At 41.4% G+C, this 22,003-nt stretch overlaps 1 pseudogene; it reads right to left on the reverse strand.

Annotated features, from left to right (window-relative positions):
- Positions 1-10,048: 10,048 nt before the first annotated feature.
- LOC135522165 (synaptotagmin-11-like) lies at positions 10,049-21,350 on the reverse strand (annotated as a pseudogene).
- Between the last annotated feature and the right edge of the window lie 653 nt (positions 21,351-22,003).

Consider the following 22,003-nt stretch of genomic DNA (forward strand, 5'->3'; position numbering starts at 1 on the left):
ATTCAGAGGGGTTGGGTTAAATGTGGAAGACACATTTCAGTTGAATGCATTCAGTTTCCCTTAACCCTTTTTTACTCATTCTTCTTCTTTAGTGCATTTATCAATATGTGTCAAGTAAAAGCCTTGGGTGGCAAGGTGATACAATTGCAAGTCAGACTTAGGGAGATTTTATTTGCCCACATAAAGTTTGTTATTGCCGACTATACTTTTTTTAAAGAATGTCTTCGGTGGGGTAATTGGTATTACCGAAAATAAATATTATAACTTTGGGAGCAATGCCATTCTGAAGAGGTTTGTTCTATCTGTAAGATTCATGGGAAGATGCTTCCATTTAAATTCATCTGCTTTGATATGGTTGAGTAATGGGATAGAGTTATCTTTATATATTTGTTGTTTGTTGTCATTTATTAAGTATCTTAAGTATTTGATCTTTTTTTGTGGTCCACTTAGGATTGCATGAGTTATTTTATGAGTCCTGTCTAATTCTTTCTGCAAGCGGTTCAATTGCCAGCGATAACAGAAAGGGGGAGAGAGGACATCCTGTCTTATGCCCCTTTCTAAAGCAATTTTGTCAGATAATGTTTTATTTGTGTACATGTATATTTTTGCTTCAGGATATTTATTATATATTTTTTATTAAATGTATTATCTCAGCTGGAAAGTTGAAAGCCTCCAAGGTTTTGAATGAAAAAGGCCGTTCAAGACGGTCGAAAGCCTTTTCGGCACCAACAACCATTATTGATACATCTATATCTTGTTTTTCAGTGTATTGTACTGAAATATGTTATTGGATTTGTTTGTAAATGTATATTTTTAATAAACCCTGTTTAATTAATAAGTATTATCTGGTTAGACTTTTGCCATTCTGTTGCTTGTAAACTTTGTATTTATTTTATTGTTGCAATTTATTAAACTTATAGGTTTGTAGTCTGCAGTGCTCTTCAGATTTTCCTGGTTTTAAATATAACTGAAATAACAGTTTGATAGAATGTGGTGAAAATTCTACCTTTAACTAATAATGAGGAGATGCCAAGTCAATAATCAATCAAGGTATTACTTTTATTAAAAATATATTATATTAAGGAGGCTGGTCGCACCACTCACACAGGTAAAATGGAGTGAGAGCCTCCTGTACTCATTTATGTAGTCAAGCTACCACATGCAAGAATCTACAAAACACATGACCCTATATATGTGCATGTGTGTGTGAGGGGAGACAACTGGGTGAAAAGGTTGCCTCAGTCTGTTGCAACTGAGTGAGGACAATAGGGACCAGAATGACAGGAAGTCACTCCAGATATACTTACACTAACAGTAGCTCAACGGTTCCCCCCAAGTTTGGCAAGCAAGCGCCTGTTGGCCCAGATAATGTATGGTCGTACTGGTCACATACACACAAAACATGAATCTTTCGCCCAGAAACAGGCTCCAAACAGAACAATAGCTATATCACTGATGTGCAGAATATAACAATTTGCCCTGTCTCCAGTTAAGCTAAGAGGAACTAGTTAGTTTCTGTCAGCTCTTGGCTGAGAGCCCAGATTTCATGGGGTCATGCTACACACACAGAACAGTTAGAACGGGCCTCTTATTAATGCACACACACTTTTCTATCTTATATGAGTTAGTTTCTTTAACAATCTCAAGCCCTCTGTTTTAGTTTGATCAGGGCATGAGTTGGGGTGGGCATTCTATGTTTTTGTTCTAGGTTTTGTATTTCTGTGTTTGGCCTGGTATGGTTCCCAATCACAGGCAGCTGTCAATCGTTGTCTCTGATTGAGAACCATACTTAGGTAGCCTGTTTTCCCACAATGTTTGTGGGTAGTTATTTTCTGGTTAGTGTTTGTTGCCCCTGTCAGAACTGTTCGTTTATTGTTTTGTTGTTTTTGTTCGTGTATTCATTCTTAATTAAAAGTATTATGGATACGTACCACGCTGCACTTTGGTCCTCCTCTCCTTCCACCACCGAAAATCGCTACAATACCATCACAACATGGAGCTACAAAGCACTGAATTGATGGACTTGTGTTGTCATTTGTTTAAATAGTGGCGCAACTTCGTCCCAGAATGTATAATACAATTCTATGGAAATGCCATCCATACCTGGTTATTTTTTCCATGTGAATGTTTTAACAGTGTCTAATATTTATTTTTGTGTGATTCTATTTTTAGTGATGATTTTTTGTCTGCTGATGGTTGCTACAGGATTGTTTAATCTAATACAGCTATAGGATCAGTCCAATTATTGTTTCATTCTGAGTTGTATAGATTTTCATAGAATCTTTTAAAATTGTCATCAATAGTGTTGTTTCTAATTAAAGCATTTGTATCCTTATCTTTTAAAATGATAAGATAGTGACATCTTTTTATTTTTTATGTAATTTCTAACTCAGATAAACATTTTGCTGTATTAGATTATCATTCCCCTAATGTGCACCTTAAAAGCTTCCCAAATTATGTTGGGTGGCCTTTTCTCTGTCCTCTACTTTTTACATTTATGTATATAATACATTTCGGGTCTTGATGATGCGCTCTGTTCATTCCCCATAATCTGTTTGTTTTTGTGTGTAATTATGCATGATACAGGAGAATGATCTCATATGCCATGGCTTTTTAAACCCAGTAAATTGTTGAGTGGATTTTTTGGGGGTAAAAAATGTACTCAATTCTTGAATAGCTTTTCTTACTATCAGATAAAAGGAGTAGTTTTGTAGTTGGGAATAACAATCTCCAGGTGTCCTGTAAATTATTTGAAGCTATGACAAAAGGCTCCTTGAATTTGCCTTTTTTTATTGCTATGTTGGTTTAAGTGGCCAAATGAGTGATTTAGTTTTCCATATAAAATAATAGCTTCTGTCTGGATTCAATCAAATATAGCTTGAATTCCATATAACAACACCAGATTTGCCCCGGGGGATGTACAATTAAATCAATGTGTATTATTCACTATGTAAGGTACAATTCAACATTAGAAAACAGTCTTTTTGGTCCATGTGCTGGGATGTAAGGGTGTAAAGGTGTATTCTTATTTCCTAATGGTAGGAAGCAGCATAGGCCTCCACAACACAGCTCCTCTTTAAATCTTACATTTCTCCTTATTTTTAAATGTAACTCTTGCAGCAAAACCACATCTGCTGACAATCTCTTTAAATATTCAAGAACTTTTTTTGCACTCATGGAGCCTGTGCACATTCCATGGAATAAGTTGACTTTTGTTGGTCTTTACTTGTATAGAATCAAAGTTAACCTTGTCTGTTCCATTTATCATTGAAGAATCAGATAACACATTTTAGCAGACATGTCATATAATGGCGGTGGACATAGTATGAATGAATAGTTATTGTATACTTTACCAATATAGAACATGTGAACATGTATACTGGCCAGACATTAAACTTAGAACACACAAAACAAAAAAACATGAAACAAAGTACTTCTTTGTACTTTGAGCTGCTGTGCCTTTCTCCAAAAATCTGTGAATTATGTCATTGCAAATATTGGAGACATTGGACATTGGAGAATGACCGCCACTTAAATCCTTTGATCAGTTTGTAATACCTTGTGAATTCAATTAAAGTATAGTGGCTGGTGGGCTCTACTTGAGGAGAGTGGGTCCACCAAGAGACCAAATCAAATCAAATCAAATTGTATTTGTCACATACACATGGTTAGCAGATGTTAATGCGGGTGTAGCGAAATGCTTGTGCTTCTAGTTCCGACAATGCAATAATATCCAACGAGTAATCTAACCTAACAATTTCACAACAATTACCTTATACACACAAGTGTAGAGGAATGAATAAGAATATGTACATAAAAAAATATATGAATGAGTGATGGTATAGAACGGCATAGGCAAGATGCAGTAGATGGTATAGAATACAGTATATACATATAAGATGAGTAATGTAGGGTATGTAAACATATAAATTGGCATTGTTAAAGTGGCTAGTGATACATTACATCAAGATGCAGTAGATGGTATAGAGTACAGTATATACATATGAGATAAGTAATGTAGGGTATGTAAACATGTAAAAGTGGCATTGTTTAAAGTGGCTAGTGATACATTACATCAAGATGGCAAGATGTAGTAGATGGTATACGTCACGAGTCCGACCGAGGGTGGTTTCCCTCCCCGGGCGGGTGGCGCTCGGCAGTCGTCGTCACCGGCCTATTAGCTGCCACTGATTGTCTTTCCTCCCCCTCCTTGTATGTTTATTGGTAGCACCTGTTGGTGAATGATTAGTTTGTCTTTATTAGACAGCCGGCCCGCCTGGTTGTTGTGTGGGATTAATGATTGTAACCTTCGGCTCTAATGTAGAGGAACGTGTTTGTTCCTGGTCGTGAAATTTCAGTTGTACCTTTTTCATTCCCTGTGTTTGGGGCCGTTATTATTGTGAGCACCCTGTGGTGCGTTAGTGCATTAAAGAGCACAGCATTGCACTCTCTGTCTCCTGCATCTGACTCCACACCCACGACACCCGGAGCATTACAGTATAGAGAAGGACTTTGTGACCGAAGTGAGATGAGTGAAGGGCGGCAACACACATACTTCAAAGAAGTGTCTGATGCCCTACTAGCCACCCCGTCCCAATCTCCACTTAATAACCAATAACCACCATTGAATCTAAGCTATCAAGGCAAACAAGGACTAATAATAATTGGCCCAGCATCGTCCGTGTTTGACGTACCAAGTTAAATAAAGTTTAAATAAAAACATGTTTTTTTTAATGACTTGACATTGTCTCCTAATCTGTCCAGAACTTGTATTCATTTTACAGCAGGTTTTAACGTCACAAAAATAAATACAAATACATTGCAGTATAGATAAATCCTTCCTTCCCTCTCTCCCAACCCAAATGTATCCCTCTCCCCCTCTCCCTCCCAGTTTTCCTCCATCTTTACCCCACCCAAACCAAGCTTGTCCCAACCTCCCATCCTTACCCACTCTTGCCCACCCAAGCTAAGCTTGTCCCTACCTCCCATCCTTACCCAACCAAGCCAAGCTTGTCCCTACCTCCCATCCTTACCCAACCAAGCCAAGCTTGTCCCAACCTCCCATATTTTCCCACCCTCTCAGACACATCATCTATCCATCTACTAACTAATCAATTGTCATACATTCCCACACAACATATACTCTATGCATCCACACACCCATTCTCTACCACCCTCCTACACATGTTCATATTTACCATCCCTCACACACACACACACACACACACACACACACACACACACACACACACACACACACACACACACACACACACACACACACACACACACACACACACACACACACACACACACACACACACACATGCATACATGCAAGGAAGAGGGTAGTGAGGTCTGCACAACGCATCACCGGGCAAACTACCTGCCCTCCAGGACACCTACACCACCCGATGTTACAGGAAGGCCATAAAGATCATCAAGGACATCAACCACCCGAGCCACTGCCTGTTCACCCCGCTATCATCCAGAAGGCGAGGTCAGTATAGGTGCATCAAAGCTGGGACCGAGAGACTGAAAAACAGCTTCTATCTCAAGGCCATCAGACTGTTAAACAGCCACCACTAACATTGAGTGGCTGCTGCCAACACACTGACACTGACTCAACTCCAGCCACTTTAATAATGGGAATTGATGGGAAATTATGTAAATATATCACTAGCCACTTTAAACAATGCATACGTATATACTGTACTCTATATCATCGACTGCATCCTTATGTACTACATGTATCACTAGCCACTTTAACTATGCCACTTTGTTTACATACTCATCTCATATGTATATACTGTACTCGATACCATCTACTGTATCTTGCCTATGCTGCTCTGTACCATCACTCATTCATATATCCTTATGTACATATTCTTTATCCCCTTACACTGTGTATAAGACAGTAGTTTAGGAATTGTTAGTTAGATTACTTGTTGGTTATTACTGCATTGTCGGAACTAGAAGCACAAGCATTTCGCTACACTCGCATTAACATCTGCTAACCATATGTATGTGATAAATAAATTTGATTTGATTTTGATTTGATTTGAAATACATGCTATATTTCCAGCCAGGTCATCCATGATACAAGTCAGTATTCAACATCCATCCATGTCCTGTCCTGTGTGGAGTCGGTAGAGCATTAGGAGATGATGCCACCCATATGGTAAACCTGCTTTGGACAAAAGCGTCTGCTAAATGGGATATATTATTATTATATTATGTCAGGGAATTAGGAGATGATGTGGAAACCTGCCACTAGGGTCAACAGTGAGCGCTGTTACCTTCAAGTAGGTTTATGTTTTGCTAGCGTGTTGTCGACGAGGAATTGTCTAGAATATCATTGAATGCTGTAGCGTTAAGATTTCTCTACACTGGAACTAAGGGGCCTGGCCCGAACCATGAAAAACAGACCCATACCATTTTTCCTCCTCCACCAAACCTTTACAGTTGGCCCTATGCATTGGGACAGGTAGTATTCTCTTGGCATCCGTCAAACCCAGACTCTTCCGTCAGACTGTCAGATGGTGCAACATGATTCATCACTCCAGATGGTGCAGCGTGATTCATCACTCCAGATGGTGCAGCGTGATTCATCACTCCAGATGGTGCAGCGTGATTCATCACTCCAGATGGTGCAGCGTGATTCATCACTCCAGAGAACGCATTTCCATTGTTCCAGAGTCCAGTGGCGACAAGCTTTACACCACTCCAGCCGACACTTGGCATTATGAATGGTGATATCAGGTTTGTGTATGTATGGCTGCTCAGCCATGGTAAACCATTTCATGAAGCTCTCAATGACAGTTCTTGTGCTGTTGCTTCGAGATTCAGTTTGGAACTTGGTAAGTGTTGCAACTGATTTTTTTCGCGCTACACACTTTAGCACTTGGTGGTCCCATTCTGAGAGCTTGTGTGGCCTACCACTTCGCAACTGGGGTGTTGTTGCTCCTAGATCTTTCCACTTCACAATAACAGCGTTTACAATTGACCGGGGCAGCTCTAGCAGGGCAGAAATTTGACAAACTGATTTGTTGGAAAGGTGGCTTCCTATGACGGTGCCACATTGAAAGTCTCTGAGCTCTTCAGTAAGGCCATTCTACTGACAATGTTTGTCTATGGTGATTGCATGGTGGTGTTTTGCAGAACCTGGGGAGAGCTAAGACATCCTGTAACTCATATAGCCTCCCCAGTCTTCCTTGTGTGACTTTCCCTGGCAACAACATTTTAATAAATCTAACCTCCCACTGACAGCAGCAACCGTCTTGTCAGCAATTAAAAGCTCAGAAGTGGGTTTGACCGAAACTTGACCTTTCATCACAATCTTTGGGTCATAACAAGGTGAATGAGTCTAAGCATCTTCTGACAGGTGGCTGTTTTCAACAGGCCTGCGGCAGCCTTGTGTTCTCAAAAAACCAGTCGTATTCTCAGAACCTCAGATAGCCAGGTGGGGCCCAGACAGGAGGAGTATGAACTATAAGGGCACAAGGCGAGACCCAGATGCAGACACAGGAGACAGATAGTTGGAGTCTTTAATATTTATTAATAATCCAAAAGGGGTAGGCAAGAGAATGGTCGTGGAGAGGCAAAAAGTCAAAACCAGTTCAGAGTCCAGGAGGTACAGTGTGGCAGGTAGGCTCGAGGTCAGGGCAGGCAGAATGGTCAGGCAGGTGGGTAAAGTCCGGAAAACAGGCAAGGGTCAAAACCGGGAGGACTAGTAAAAGAGAATAGAAAAGGCAGGCGCACAGGAAAAACACTGGTTGACTTGGAACATACAAGACAAACTGGCACAGAGACAGGACACACAGGGATAAAAACACCAGGGATAACAAGCAAAACCTGGAGCGGGTGGAGACAATAACAAGGACAGGTGAAACTGATCAGGGTTTGACAACGAACGTCGGCGGTTTCCACCTTCTGATAGTGTCTGAAGGGCACAACACTCAAAACAGGGGTTAACACAGAGGTCTCCTGAAGAGGAGACCTTCCAGTTTATCATAAAACAATGAACCCTTCAAAAGGTGTAAGGCCTTGGTTTAACCCCTTCACATCCCAAAGACATGTGGCTTCATGATTTCCACCACAATTGCAACTTGTCACATTTTTATCACTTTTAAAAAACAACATGATCTTCTCCACAACTTGGACATATTGGTTTCTCCCTTCTACAAATACTTGAAAACGTCCAAAAGCTTTACAGTGATCATTGGTCTTGGGGTAATTAAACTACAGAGTCAAAGCATTTATCCCAACTGCTCTTGAGGAGCGAGAGACTCCATATCAAAAAACAAAAGAACTGATAGGCTCTTCACTTTTTCATAATTCACCACACAATTTATCCGATGTGCATCAATCACTCCAGGAATATTTTTAATCTGTTCAACATCGACTTCCCTCGAGACGGCAGATATTACCCCCTTGAGGGATGCCCTTTTCCGAAGAGACACACACACGACACCTCAAACTTCTCAAATCGGGTGAGACGCAACACATATTCCTTCTGATCCTCAGAAGTACAAAAAATCAAAACAAGCCTGCCTCTCGTGATCCTCACAGACTTTGTAATGGCTGTTGTCCGGAGAAGGAGAAGAAGACCAAGGTGAAAACCAAGGTAATCAATACGAATACTTGAACAAAAAATGATAAAACGACAAACAAACAGTTCTGCAAGGTGCAATAAACTAAACAGAAAACAACTACCCAAAAACAGGCTGCCTAAGTATGGTTCTCAATCAGAGACAACGATTGACAGCTGTCTTTGATTGGGAACCATACCAGGCCAAACACCTAGAAATATAACACACAGAACCAACCCAACTCACGCCCTTACCAAACTAAAATAGAGACATAAAAAAGGAACTAAGGTCAGGACATGACAGACTTAACTTTACCCAGAACTCTCTCCACCAGTTCGGATATCTCAAATGGATTCTTCAAGATTGGTAATTCAATCAGCTGCTCCTCATTAACTTCAAGCACAATATGCAACATGAAAATATTGAACATATTATGACAAACAACACCCTCTTGTGGTGTAATATAGGCCTGTGGCTGAAGCAGCACTAGTCATCTGTGTAATTTAAGAAGTTGTCACATACATTGATCCTTTTTCATATCCTAAAAAGGTCCATATAGCATAAACGATGGATTTTTGTATTTCCACTCATTCAATTTGCAAAGAAAGGAATCTGTGAAAATCTAACCCTAAACGTTGTTTCAACCAGTCAAATCACGTTCGTATGTATTCCTCAGAGATCCTAGAACGTAACCAGACTTCACTCTATCATTAGGGGTGTAGTATATCCTATAAGACACCATATTTGGTCAGAGAGCGATGCCTTCATGGCACGCCGATGACGCGGGCGGTCTTCACTTGATCGACTCTAACTTTGTCAAATATTCACTAATGGTGGTCAAACAAAGCTAGCTAGATAGCCAATGAGCTGAGCTTTACGGGAGCATCCGGAAACCCTGTATCTGTCACAAAATGTACCTGCTAACCTTGTGCGACAGCATGCCTTTACCTTTTGGACAAAAATTATAAGAATATTCAGAGATATGAAGTTATGAAAACTGGTTGTTTTACAAATGTTGAACTTATAATATGGCTATTAATACTGGAAAAGCTCAATCAAAGTCCAAGTATACAGATTTGACGATATTCTAGTAGAAAAATGTAATATGAATGCAAATGTCTCCTTCACGATTTGTCCAAATGTACCTGGGTGACACACTAAATGTCATGTTGTTCAATTCACATTTCCACAAAATTCAAAGTGTTTCCTTTCAAATGGTACCAAGAATATGCATATCCTTTCTTCAGGGCCGAGCTACAGGCAGTTAGATTTGGGTATGTCATTTTAGGCGAAAATTGAAAAAAAGGGAGCTATCCCTAAGATTTATTAATGTAGCTCAGTTATGAGGAGTGTGTGAGTGTGTGTACATGCTTACAAGCCTGTGTGCAAGCATGCCTCCATGCATGTATGTCAAGATTCTGGTGATGTAAAGCTGTTTTTAAAAATTAGCTGCAAACTCTGGAGTATAACATTTTATTTGCACATTGAATGACTGTTAATGAAACCAACACACAAGTTAGCATCTGCGTAATATACTCAGCATATAGGAAAATGAAAGTTTTAGACACTGATCGCATTACTGGCAAGTATTTCCTTACATACTGTAGTTTAACTCCATGTTTATGGACAGATGATACCTTGAAATAATAATTTGTACCAATCCACGATCAGTCATTATTACAGTTTGTTTTCATTACATTTCATATTTTATTCCAAATGAGTTAATAAGGATATATCAACAAAGGACATAGCTACACTGAAGGTCAAAGTTGGGGAGACAAGGTGAAGTAAGCCCCGTGTATACCTTGTTCTTACTTGCGTCCTTTGTCCTGATCTTGTCCACATTCTGATTGTGCCCACATTTTTAGACAGGTGTTAACAATCAAAAGACACATTGTGATCTGATTGTGATCTTATTGGGTCTGGACATCTTACAAGTGTAGACAGATCTGGACAGAGAAACCATTTAAATCATCATTATTCCGGCCTCTAAAATCAGTGACAGGTGGCTGATTACATCAATATATGTCTTACAGTAAATATATATATAAATATTATAGCTGTGAAATTATTTTGCAAAGAACTCTGGTCACAATGCAGACACAGTGGACAGATAAAAGACTAATTGTAATACCATGTGTAGGCACACTTCTGGAAATGTGGGCACAATCAGAATGTAGACTAGATCAGGACAAAGGACCCACGTTAGCACCAGGTATAAATGGGGATATAGACAGTCAAAATGGTGGGGGTTCTAATTGCAGGAGTTTGCTGCCAAAATAAAAACAAGGCAGCTCATGTGTATTGCAACACACATTTCTGCCTTCCCCTTGCCTTGTCGACAGAGCTGCAGTCTTACTTAAGTATTTTCACCTTGGCTTCACTGTGATTACTGTCCTCCCAGAGTTTCCCACAGTCAATTTTACAGACTGCACTGCAGTAAATGTTACACAGTGTGATGTAAAGCCATTGCTGCTTACAGCTCCCCATGTCTCCACTGAGTAGGCCTACAGCGCAGGTGTCAAACTCATTCCATGGAGGGCTGAGTGTCTGCGGGTTTTCACTCCTCCCTTGTACTTCATTGAATTATGACTATGAATTATGGTCACTAATTAGTAAGGAACCCCCCACAACTTGTTGTCTAGGGAAAAACAAAAACCTGCAGACACGAGGCCCTCCATGGAATGAGTTTGACACCCCTTGCCTACAGGGTACAATGATGACAGAGCATAACAGTCATACAGCCAAATCCTCACAGGGTGTGATAGGTGTTATGATGGGTTCACTAATCTGTCAAATACTGTGACATCTCTCATTATGAGGAATGAAGCATTAAAAGGAATTTGAGATATTAGTGATCCAAATAAAATGACAAAGAAAGAAGGTGCAAAGAAAGAGTTAGAAAGAGGAGACGAGAGATCGAAGGGGATTGAGGAAATAAGGGACTGTAAAGAAAGAGTTAGAAAGAGGAGACAGGGGAGAACGAAGGAGATTGAGGAAATAAGGGACTGTAAAGAGAGCGCTAGAAAGAAAGAAGCGAAGGAGGGTGAAAGAGAGTGAGAGAGCGAGAGAAAAAGAGGAGGAAGAGAGGATGGAGCTTAGTTAGTGACAGTGGAGGAGTGGGGTTTTGCCCACCTGTGTCTCTTCCTTCTGGTCAAAGCCAGAAGGACGAGAAGTAGCCAGAAGCTAGCAGTAGCCACCCCACTGCCATGTCCTGCTCTGAACCCCATCACCACTTACATTGTTCCAAACAGTGCACCTGGGCTCTGCTGTCTCCACACACACACACACACACACACACCACACACACACACACACACACACACAGAGTATCACCAACAACATACAGGAGCTTCAACCTGTGAGGCTATTCACTATAGAAAATTGTTGCCTTCAAGATATAAAGTACTGTTCTTTTACACAATATATTCTTGAAATTAGCCAAATGAAAGAGAACAAAACTACATGAAGGGCTCGATTCAATCCGTATCGCTCAAGATCATCGCTATTAAAATGTGAAGGCAATGTTCCAAGTTCGAGAAGACTGAATTCATGGTAAACGCTGCATATGTCAGCTCAATAGACAATTACATTTCCATTTCAAGCGTTCTAGAGTGCAGAACTGGTGATTCGGATTGAATCGAGCCGTAAAAGATGAGCATGTCGGCATTGGCCAAAATAGTGGAACATACTGTATAAACCTTTTGGAAACCATACAGCAAAACATGACCCTTCACAACTCTTCATGTCAAAACCATTTTTCACAATAATATCAGTGACTTTCAAAGAACATCTTCTGGCACTACAAGCTGCTAACTAGCATGTGTTATTACCTGGTTATTACAGTACTAAGACTAACCTGCTGCAGTGATATTTCAGTTATTCGCTTATACTGTGGTGAATGCTTTTTCAATGCCACAGTATGAGAGGTTGTCATATTTCTTGTGATGACATGTATCCATGTAATAATGTTGTGGTTGTTTATTACATTCATATTTTCAGTCCGAATTAGTTCTAAAAATGGACTCAAAATAAATATTTTTGCAGTGAAATCACATTTGTCTTTACAAAATAACAGTAATTGGTTTGAAACCTTGATGGTTTTAATTTTAGATACAGAGCTCGTCATGAAATATGGTAATGCAACTAAACGACGATAGTTAGGCTCCAAAACATTCAAGAATTTTTTCAACAAATATTTATTGGGAAGAAAATTCTAGCTGTCCTATTTGGTCCTACCTGTAGAGAAACTGCAACAGAGAGTCGGGTTGCATGAGGTTTTCTCAGTTTAAGAGAGAGAGAATTAAAATCTCACTATCAATACAAGCAATACTTCTGTTTCCTTAGTACATTTGATTTGATGATATTTCTGTTTAATTCAGACATGCGATGAATTGAAGTACAATATTGGCAAGGGGAGGATTTTGAAGTCTGACGATTAGTTTTTTTTTAGCATTTGCATGTATCCTCCCGTCGCCTAAACTTCATACAACATGGCCAGACAATAATTCATAACAGCCTTGAATGTGTGATCATGGTCATATTCTGGTTAACAAACAACTTTTTCATTTTCATTACTCTTAACCTAATGCTGAGACTGAGTGTCTCTATAATTCTGTAGTGGTGTGGGTTATATATGTGTATGTTTATCTGTATGCATGTTTGTTACTTTGATTCGATTCTGTAGTTGAACCTTAACCACTGTAAAGTCCACTGTACAAGTCCCACCAGGAATGTTGTTCATTTTTTGTTGGTATTATTCACAAGAGAAAGTATGGCATGAGGAAAAGCCACTCTCTCAGCAAGAAGTCTCTCTCTTCCCCTCCTTCACCTCCCCCTATACACACAAGTAGAACTATAATGCATTGGGAGGAGCTAATATTCACTGAGGTTGTGCCACTTTGAGATCTGCCGACGGGGGTTTTCACAGACCTCCCGCCAGTGGGTGGCGCCAGAGGGACAGGGGCTGTGCAGGCCGAGGGGCAGACACCCCACCACCTCGTTCTTAGTGGTACGGTCAAAGTCGACCACCACAAACTCCACAGAGATCTCAGGGAGCAGCTCAGGGGGCACGTCGTAGATGAAGGACTCGTTGAAGACGGGGTTGAGCGTGCACCTCTTCACGTGCGTCTTTTTCTTGGCGATGCGCTTGCGTCCGTAGAACACATTGACTTTCACATATGGGTCTAAGGGAGAGAAGGAGATTTTGGAATATTGTCATATGTAAAGGGAACATCTACACAAGCTCTGCCTTTTTTAATTGTCCACAGGCACACACAGACAAACTCAGTGGTTGAACTCACTTCCAGACAGGCCAGAGATGTCCATCTTGGGCAGGTGTTTGGCCTTCAGCACCACCACACTGAGGCGGTGGGAGACAGGCTGGTAGGACAGAGACACCAACAGTTCCCCGCGGCTCTCGCACTGCAGAAAGAGACAGACACATAGAGGATTTAACTATTGACTCATTCAAAAGGAACAATCATCAAACCCACCTACTCAGCCTTTAAGATACAATGCAACAATCAAACAGCCATAATCGTATAGTCATATATTAAAAGAGTAATGGGGCACCAATTGCCAAGACAATACAACTCAGCAGTCTTTGGAATTATCTATTTGTCAACCTTGTTCTACATGCACAATTATAAACTGGGTGGTTCAAGCCCTGAATGCTGATTGGCTGTATGACAAAACATTTATTTTTACTGCTCTAATTGCATTGTTAACCAGTTTATAATAGCAACAAGGCACCTCTGGGGCTTGTGGTATATGGCCAACATACCACAGCTAAGGGCTGTATCCAGGCACTCCACATTGCGTCTTGCTAAGAACAGCCCACTCTGGCCTTATTGCTTAAATATACCATACATATCTGTGTGTGGAAACAGACTAGTGTGATTATTTGAGTGTTTCTGTGAGAAACATCACAATGTATACAGTATAGCGGTTTGTATAATCTAGGTGTTCTGCATAGTAAGAGCAAGGACATTAAACAATGAATCAGATAAACTGTGGGAAAAAAATCTGTCATATCTGGCCTTTACACTGTATATCCATATAAATGTAAATCAGATCTTGGTACTGTATACATTAATACAGATGACAGTAGGTAGACATGATGTATGATGCTACAGACAAGCACACTTCATGCACTTTCTCATATTCACTGACTTGCAATTGATTTCATATTATTCAAACCCATCACTAAAAGGGCATTTTCTAATCTAATGATTATAAAATGAGGATTTGCTGAGACAAATCCATAGGTGAGTGTCCTGGTGATTTGTATGCTTATAATGGATTATTGTTGCGAAGACATTGACATTGCTTTGATGAAGGTTGTTTGACCGAAAGCTTAGCGACACAAATTTGCCCCGACACCACTACAGTGAGCCAAAGTTCTCTTCTCATTCTAGTGTAGTTTTAATACACCTGCAACTTGGTATCCCAGTCAGGTATGAGGTTGATTCCCATGCATGGTGTATCGACTTCCCCCATGCTACTGCAATACCTTGCCCTCCACACTGAGTACTGAGGAACACTACCCGATTTTACGATCAGACTTCTTCTTTCAATGAGGAAGTAATAACCCCTCCAATGCATCCATACAAAACATATCCAGCCCTTCTTATATTGAACAGCAGATGGGTTATACACAATGGCCACACAGGGAGGACTAGTGCCACAGGTACATGTGGGAACAAAAAACAAAACAAGTCCGTGGCGAGTCAGAGTTGGGTACACACTCACATGCACATGTGTGGCTGTGATGATAAAGGGAGCCTGATGGATGGCTGGCTGCATTGAGAGATTACATGGAGGCGTTGTTTCTGTCTCCTCAGTCTGGCTGCAGTTAAGACTTGAATGGGGGCCGAATCAAGAGACACATTGACCTTCCTGTCAGACAATCTCCTCTGTGTACTGCACTGCGCTCAATTCCATGTGTGTGTGTGTGTGTGTGTACTGTATGTGTGAGCCAGCCCCTACCTCCAAGAATGATTGTAATGTCAGAATTGTTTGTTCACGCTTTGAAACGTGTGTAGGCCCCCCTCCTCACCTGCATGTTCCTCTTGCTGATTTGCTGGGTGATGTGCACCCGCCCCGTGCTGGGTTCCAACTCTGTCAGTGGGACCACCACCTCCCCTATGACATCATCGCGGGCAAAGCGGTCAAAGCTGAGCACCAGGAAGTGAAGCGTGAGCTCGGGCAGCGAGCTGTAGGCCACCCCGTAGAACGTGAATGTCTCGTCAAACACCGGCTCCAGGTCTTCCTCAGGACCCTGGTCTTCACCCGGTGCTTCTTCTCAGGGAGTATGGTCATCTTCACGTAAGGGTCGGAACTGTTCCCCTGTTCGTCTACTGCAGGCAGGCCATGGGCTCCAACAATGGTCACCACCAAGGCCTTCTTAGGGAAGTTGTAGTCTAAAGCCAGGCTGAGGGAGCCCAGGCTGGTTTCAGGCTCTGATTCTGGGTCGGAGGACGCGGGGGTGAAAGGTGAAACAGTCTTGCTGCTGTTCTCGCTACTGGTAGCTGAGCTATCCAGACAGCAGTAGTCGGCCCTGACGGGCAGTGCCCGCTCCATCCTGAGCTGGCCAGCAGGGGGAACCAGGTGGCTCATCTGGAGATGGGTAGGCGCGTCCAGGATGTTGTTCTCCGCATCCACCAGGACCATCCCGCGGCCACCACCCCTCTCTCTGTCTCTCTCCCCCTGCCACCCAGCACGCCTGGCCACCCGTACTATCCTCTTGCTGCTGCTGAGGGACTCTGGGTAGATACTGATGCCCTTCAGCATGTGGATGAACTTGTAGGGCGGGTCTTCAGCCGAGTCACAGTACTGATCACCATGGAGCTTGTATCGGCCCGTCACCCGGAGGTGTCGACGCTGGTAGAAGGACCACAGGAGAACCAGGATCACCACGGCAACCACCAGAGCCGCCGCACCGATAAAACCGGCCAGCACCGGTGACATGTCTGAAAAAGAGGGGAACATAGAATGAGTTAACACCTTTGCACAGTCTAGACTGGGATGTGTTTGCAATGTCTGGTGTAGGATATAGTCATACTGGAGTCTCTAAATAAAGTAGATAGTCAAACTGCCAGTTGCATTTAGTTCAGCCAGGAACTGGAACTGACTCAGATTAAAGAAATTCAACTCTTTCAGCTGCACCAAGTGATGCAGTACTGAACATCAAATAGGATATCATGTAACTGCCCTTCAGTGGCTCATTATTGTCAGGTAGGCTAAATAATGTAAGTCATGTGACTACACCACCCAGGGTGACTCCACTCCACTGTGACTCAACACTGTGACTGTGCCATACAGCAGTAGTGACTTCACAGAGCACCCTGGGTGCGAGTGGTGTGTGAGTGGGTGTGAGTGGGAAAGACATGAGCAATACGGACGTCATTCAACCAGGTGTCACCGGGTTGCTTAAATGTCAGCCCCCCACACCACACACACACACACACACACACACACACAGACTAGGGCGTGTATTGTCTGTCTCAATGTGTCTGGGAGGTATAGCCCCATACCCTGTTTCTGTGTGTGTGTCTCTCCATGTGTGTATGTGCGAAGGGTGGGGGTCTGAGTGTCTGTGCACATGCAGGTACGCATGTATCTATGTGTGACTGTGTGTGCGAGCCCCCACCCACTCATTTGTTGCTGGTGGTGAGTGAGACTGTGACTATGTGCTGTGCGCACATGGTTTGGCTGACTGTGCTGATCCCAGCTATAATGGGACTCAGTGGACAGAGCCTGCTGCAGTGGGGCGGGCAGGCCGGGAGAGGACCCTTTGTTTGGCCAAGCCCCTGAAAAGAGGCGCATTGTTGCCTTTCTCGCCCCCCCCGTAAACTTGTCAGTCTATACACTACATGTGCATGAGCATGAACATATGTTAAGCACGCAGGCAAACATGTAGGAACACACACACGCGCACACACACGCACACACACGCACACACACACACACACACACACACACACACACACACACACACACACACACACACACACACACACACACACACACACACACACACACTATCTTTCCCCCTCTTTACCTCAGCTTTCTAACTATATTTATATTACGTCTGTCTTTCTCTATCTCTCTCCCGTTTCCATTTTCATCTGTCTTTGTCTGTCTCTCCTCTCCCTCCTTCAACTGTCTGTATTTCAACAAAATACCTTGCCCTTCCTTCCTGTTGTTGTTCATTGGCATTCTGGGTAGGGATACCAGGAGGATGATGTCAGATTTTGGAAGGAGCTTAATGCCAGCTGAGCCCGTTGCCCTGGAAACATACCCCAGGGGGATTTCAGTAGTGAGCTCTCAAATCTACCGCTTCAGTGGGTCCAAGCATTGTCCACAAAATGTGTAAAGTAATAGCATAAATTGAGTGTACTAATTAAAATAATTAGACACAATGCCAATCTCCTCAGTTCAGTTTTTTTTCTGTGGGTAACTTTAAAGAGCATTTTTTTCTGTGGGTCCCATCTCTATGCCTTCTGCATAACCCATCTCAGATCCTTCATCAAGAAAAAGAGCTCAGGTTGATTTGCAAGGAATTATGCAATTATATTTAACCATAGATTACAGGTCAGACCACACTTCTGTATAGGTAGTGTGCCATTCCAAATATGACCAAACACACATGCCAAGTTCAAGACAACCTTGAACTAATATGAGCACAGTACAATTTGTATAAATATGCACAGCTACTGTCAGTGGCATCATGCCTATAGGGGACACAAAGGCATGTGCCCCCTAAGATTTGTCATGTTTTAAAATACATTTTATCATAATTATTTATAATTATTTTAATAATCTTTTCAGCTGTACTTTGAGCAGGGGGCACACTGACTAGACCAGGCAAAGTGTACCCCTCCTTACCTATTCTCCCCTTGTAAGTGGTTCCTTCCAAGGTGTACTGAGCAAAGAGATGTCTCTGCAGGACGCTAGATACTCTAGACACACACAGCGTTTGATTTGATTTTAGCCATTTCCAGTGCCTGACCCTGCCACTTTGTTTGATAAACTGAGTAATGGGGCTGGGGATGTCACGTTCTGACCATAGTTCTTTTGTGTTTTCCTTGTTTTATTGTTGGTCAGGACGTGTGCTGGGTGGGCATTCTATGTTGTGTGTCTGGTTTGTCTTGTTTCTATGTTTGGCCTGATACGGTTCTCAATCAGAGGCAGGTGTTAGTCATTGTCTCTGATTGGGAACCATATTTAGGTAGCCTGTTTTGTGGGTGATTGTTTCTTGTCTTTGTGTCTATGCACCAGATAAGACTGTGTTTGATTTGCCACGTTTATTGTTTTGTAGTTTGTTCATGTTAAGTGTCTCTTATTAAGGAACCATGAACTTCAACCATGCTGCGTTTTGGTCTGCCTCTCCTTCCCAGGAAGGAAGTTGTTACAGGGGAAATGTAACCACTGTTCATAGACAGAGCTATGCATGCAAAGATTAACAGACATTTTGATTGTTCTTTGCAAAACTCAGATGACAATAAATAGATAAATAACTGACTGAAATTGCTTTAATGATTGGGTTATTATACTATATACCAGTGTGGCAGTTGTACTAAACTTCTAAGGCAAAAAGGTTCTTAAAGAATCAATGTGCATCCTTAACTAAAATGACAATTGAACAGGTAAAGAGATATGCTTAGATAATGTTTTCAGAAAAAATACAGTTTTGACATAGAATTAGTCATAATGATTATGGCTCTGATTGCAGGAAAAAGCTGTTTCGTATGTTTGAAGAATTTATTTATTTGATTTTACCTTTATTTAACTAGGCAAGTCAGTTAAGAACAAATTCTTATTTTCAATGACGGCCTAGGAACAGTGGGTTAACTGCCTGTTCAGGGGCAGAACGACAGATTTGTACCTTGTCAGCTCAGGGATATGAACTTGCAACCTTTCGGTTACTAGTCCAACGCTCTAACCACTAGGCTACCCTGCAAAATTCTCCATCTTCTGACAAACTTCCTGTCTTTCTTCCTGCCTGGCACCGGTTGGCACAGCAGAAACCCCATCATCCACAGTGCTGAGTTACCATGGAGCACTGCGAAACAATCTGTCTGCATTGGCTACGTGTCTTATTGTATGCTGCCTGTGAGCATAAGATTCAGTTGATTTGCAGAACTCAGATTGTGATGTGGACTAGATGTGTCTTAATCATGATGAGTGACCCAGATTAGATCACTGGCTGTAATCTGGGTTTCTGGAGTCTGTTGGGCTGAATTGCAGATATCCAACTCCAGTACTCTCTTGTTTCTTTGCTGCCATGAAATGTTCTGCTGCATCCAGCAGGCTCAGGGCCAACATTATGTTTGCAATAACACATCTCTAACATCTGATTGCACAACTGTTAATCTTGAGCCTGTTTGAGACAAAAGGCCAACTGCTTGTTGTAATGAGGTTCTTCAAGGTTTAATCTTAAATCAACCAAGAAATGTGAGTGTATTTATTTTAAAAAGCCTCCTCTTCTGCATGGAAATTAATCATCTCCAATAGGTTACAGGCCCCATTCCTGAGACAGTGTTAATATGCATTTGGTTTATATTTCCTTTGTTTTTAGGGTTTAGAACAATCCGTTTTGTTTCTCCACTTGGGTTGTCCTATTCTTCTATTCCTATTCCTATATAATATCCATAACCCTCCCCATTCCCCATCACCTATTCATGTCACTTGCTGAGAGGGTCTGGCACTTTTTGGGTCACCAACACCCCCTGCCTTCAGAGCACTACACTTCTTATTGTGGCAATGTGGCATTAAACTACTGTTCAGGGATCTTAATTTAAAGCTCAAGGTCTGATCAAATGAAAATATGTCCATTTGGCCAAGCTCCTAGTTCCGGGATGCGTGCTTTCACAAAAACAAAGGAACGGCGGCTGGCGATGCTTATCCTGGAATAGACATCACGTCATCCTACCCAACCCATCGTAAGCGCACAATGTTGCGAATGGGCCGCAGTACTCAATATATTTTTGATAGAATAGGACTACAATTATTATGTTGTTGACAAAATTACTCACTAATTGAAAACAAATACTTTCATAATAGCAAATACTGTAATAGGCTCCCACTGAGAACACACTGGTTGAATCAACCTTTTTCCACGTCATTTCAATTAAATGAAGTTGAACCAACTTGGAATAGACGTTGACGTCTGTGCCTAGTGATGCTACTATCTCTGTTGAATAGGCCTGTGTAATCAGTTTCGTTCAATTTCCAAATTACATTCGACGCTATTTACATTAACATAGGCCATGGTAATGAGTAGATGTCAAATTTACATTTGGCAATCTTTGATGAATGCAATAAATTTAATCATGTTATTTGGGTGTGTTCAATCTCTATGGCCTTATTTCTAAAACGACTGGGCATTATTTTAACATTTCACGCTATGTAAATATAAGACATCATATAACGTTAACATCTGACGACACAATAAACAAAATGCCAAATAAATCCGAAAAAGGCCTGCTACTCACCATATGCAGGTCGTAAATCTGTAACCTCAGCCATTTTGAGAATTAACGCAGGATGCTTTACTGGCCGCCCAGATAAAGGGGTAAATGAACGAATATAAAGCTGATTTGTCCCTATTTTATATCCATGGAGAATGAGTAACGATACTTCGACCAAATATTCCAGAAAATGAGCTCACAGGTTAATAAATAATGATTGTCTTGCTCTTTTCAAATGGTCTATTCGCTCTCTACACACCAAACTCAACGGCGCTATTATTTATCGGATGCGGAGGCTGCGTGGGGCTGGAGATTGGTACTCACCGACTCGCAGGAGGTTTTAGACCCGCCCCCGTGTGGCGTCAGAATGTCATTTTTTCATGTATGAAACCGTGTATGTATGTAAATGACCAATTACTGGTGAATGAGTAGCACACTTTCATTCAAATAGTTGCTTGGCAACATTACACAATTAGGACTTAGGACCATACAGATTTTTATAAAAACAGTTTAATTCTTACTAAACTTGACAATAGTTATAACCTACATATATTATAATTTTACATAAAAAACACTAAAACAACCATTATAAAGCTATGTTCAAGACGAATGCAAAAATAGTAGATTTTGGTCAATTCTAACTCAATAATAAATCCTATTTATATCTACCAAAGAGACAGAATCAAGCTGACTACAGACAGCTGAAAGAATACTATAAAAAACCATGACTGCTGCTAATATTATGATTTACAAGAAAAATACATTACAAATTATTTAATATTATAGCTATGTTCTCATCGTGGACCCTCACATGGTTATCATTAGGAGCTTAAAGAGAAGCAGAGACCCTCATGTGCGTTTTTAAAGTGTCTCAAAGTAGACATAAATAAACATTTAAAACAATACATTTGTTTTACAAACTAGTATATTCTGGAT

The sequence above is a fragment of the Oncorhynchus masou genome, chromosome 30, assembly GCF_036934945.1.
Source record: "Oncorhynchus masou masou isolate Uvic2021 chromosome 30, UVic_Omas_1.1, whole genome shotgun sequence".
Classification (NCBI taxonomy): domain Eukaryota; kingdom Metazoa; phylum Chordata; class Actinopteri; order Salmoniformes; family Salmonidae; genus Oncorhynchus; species Oncorhynchus masou.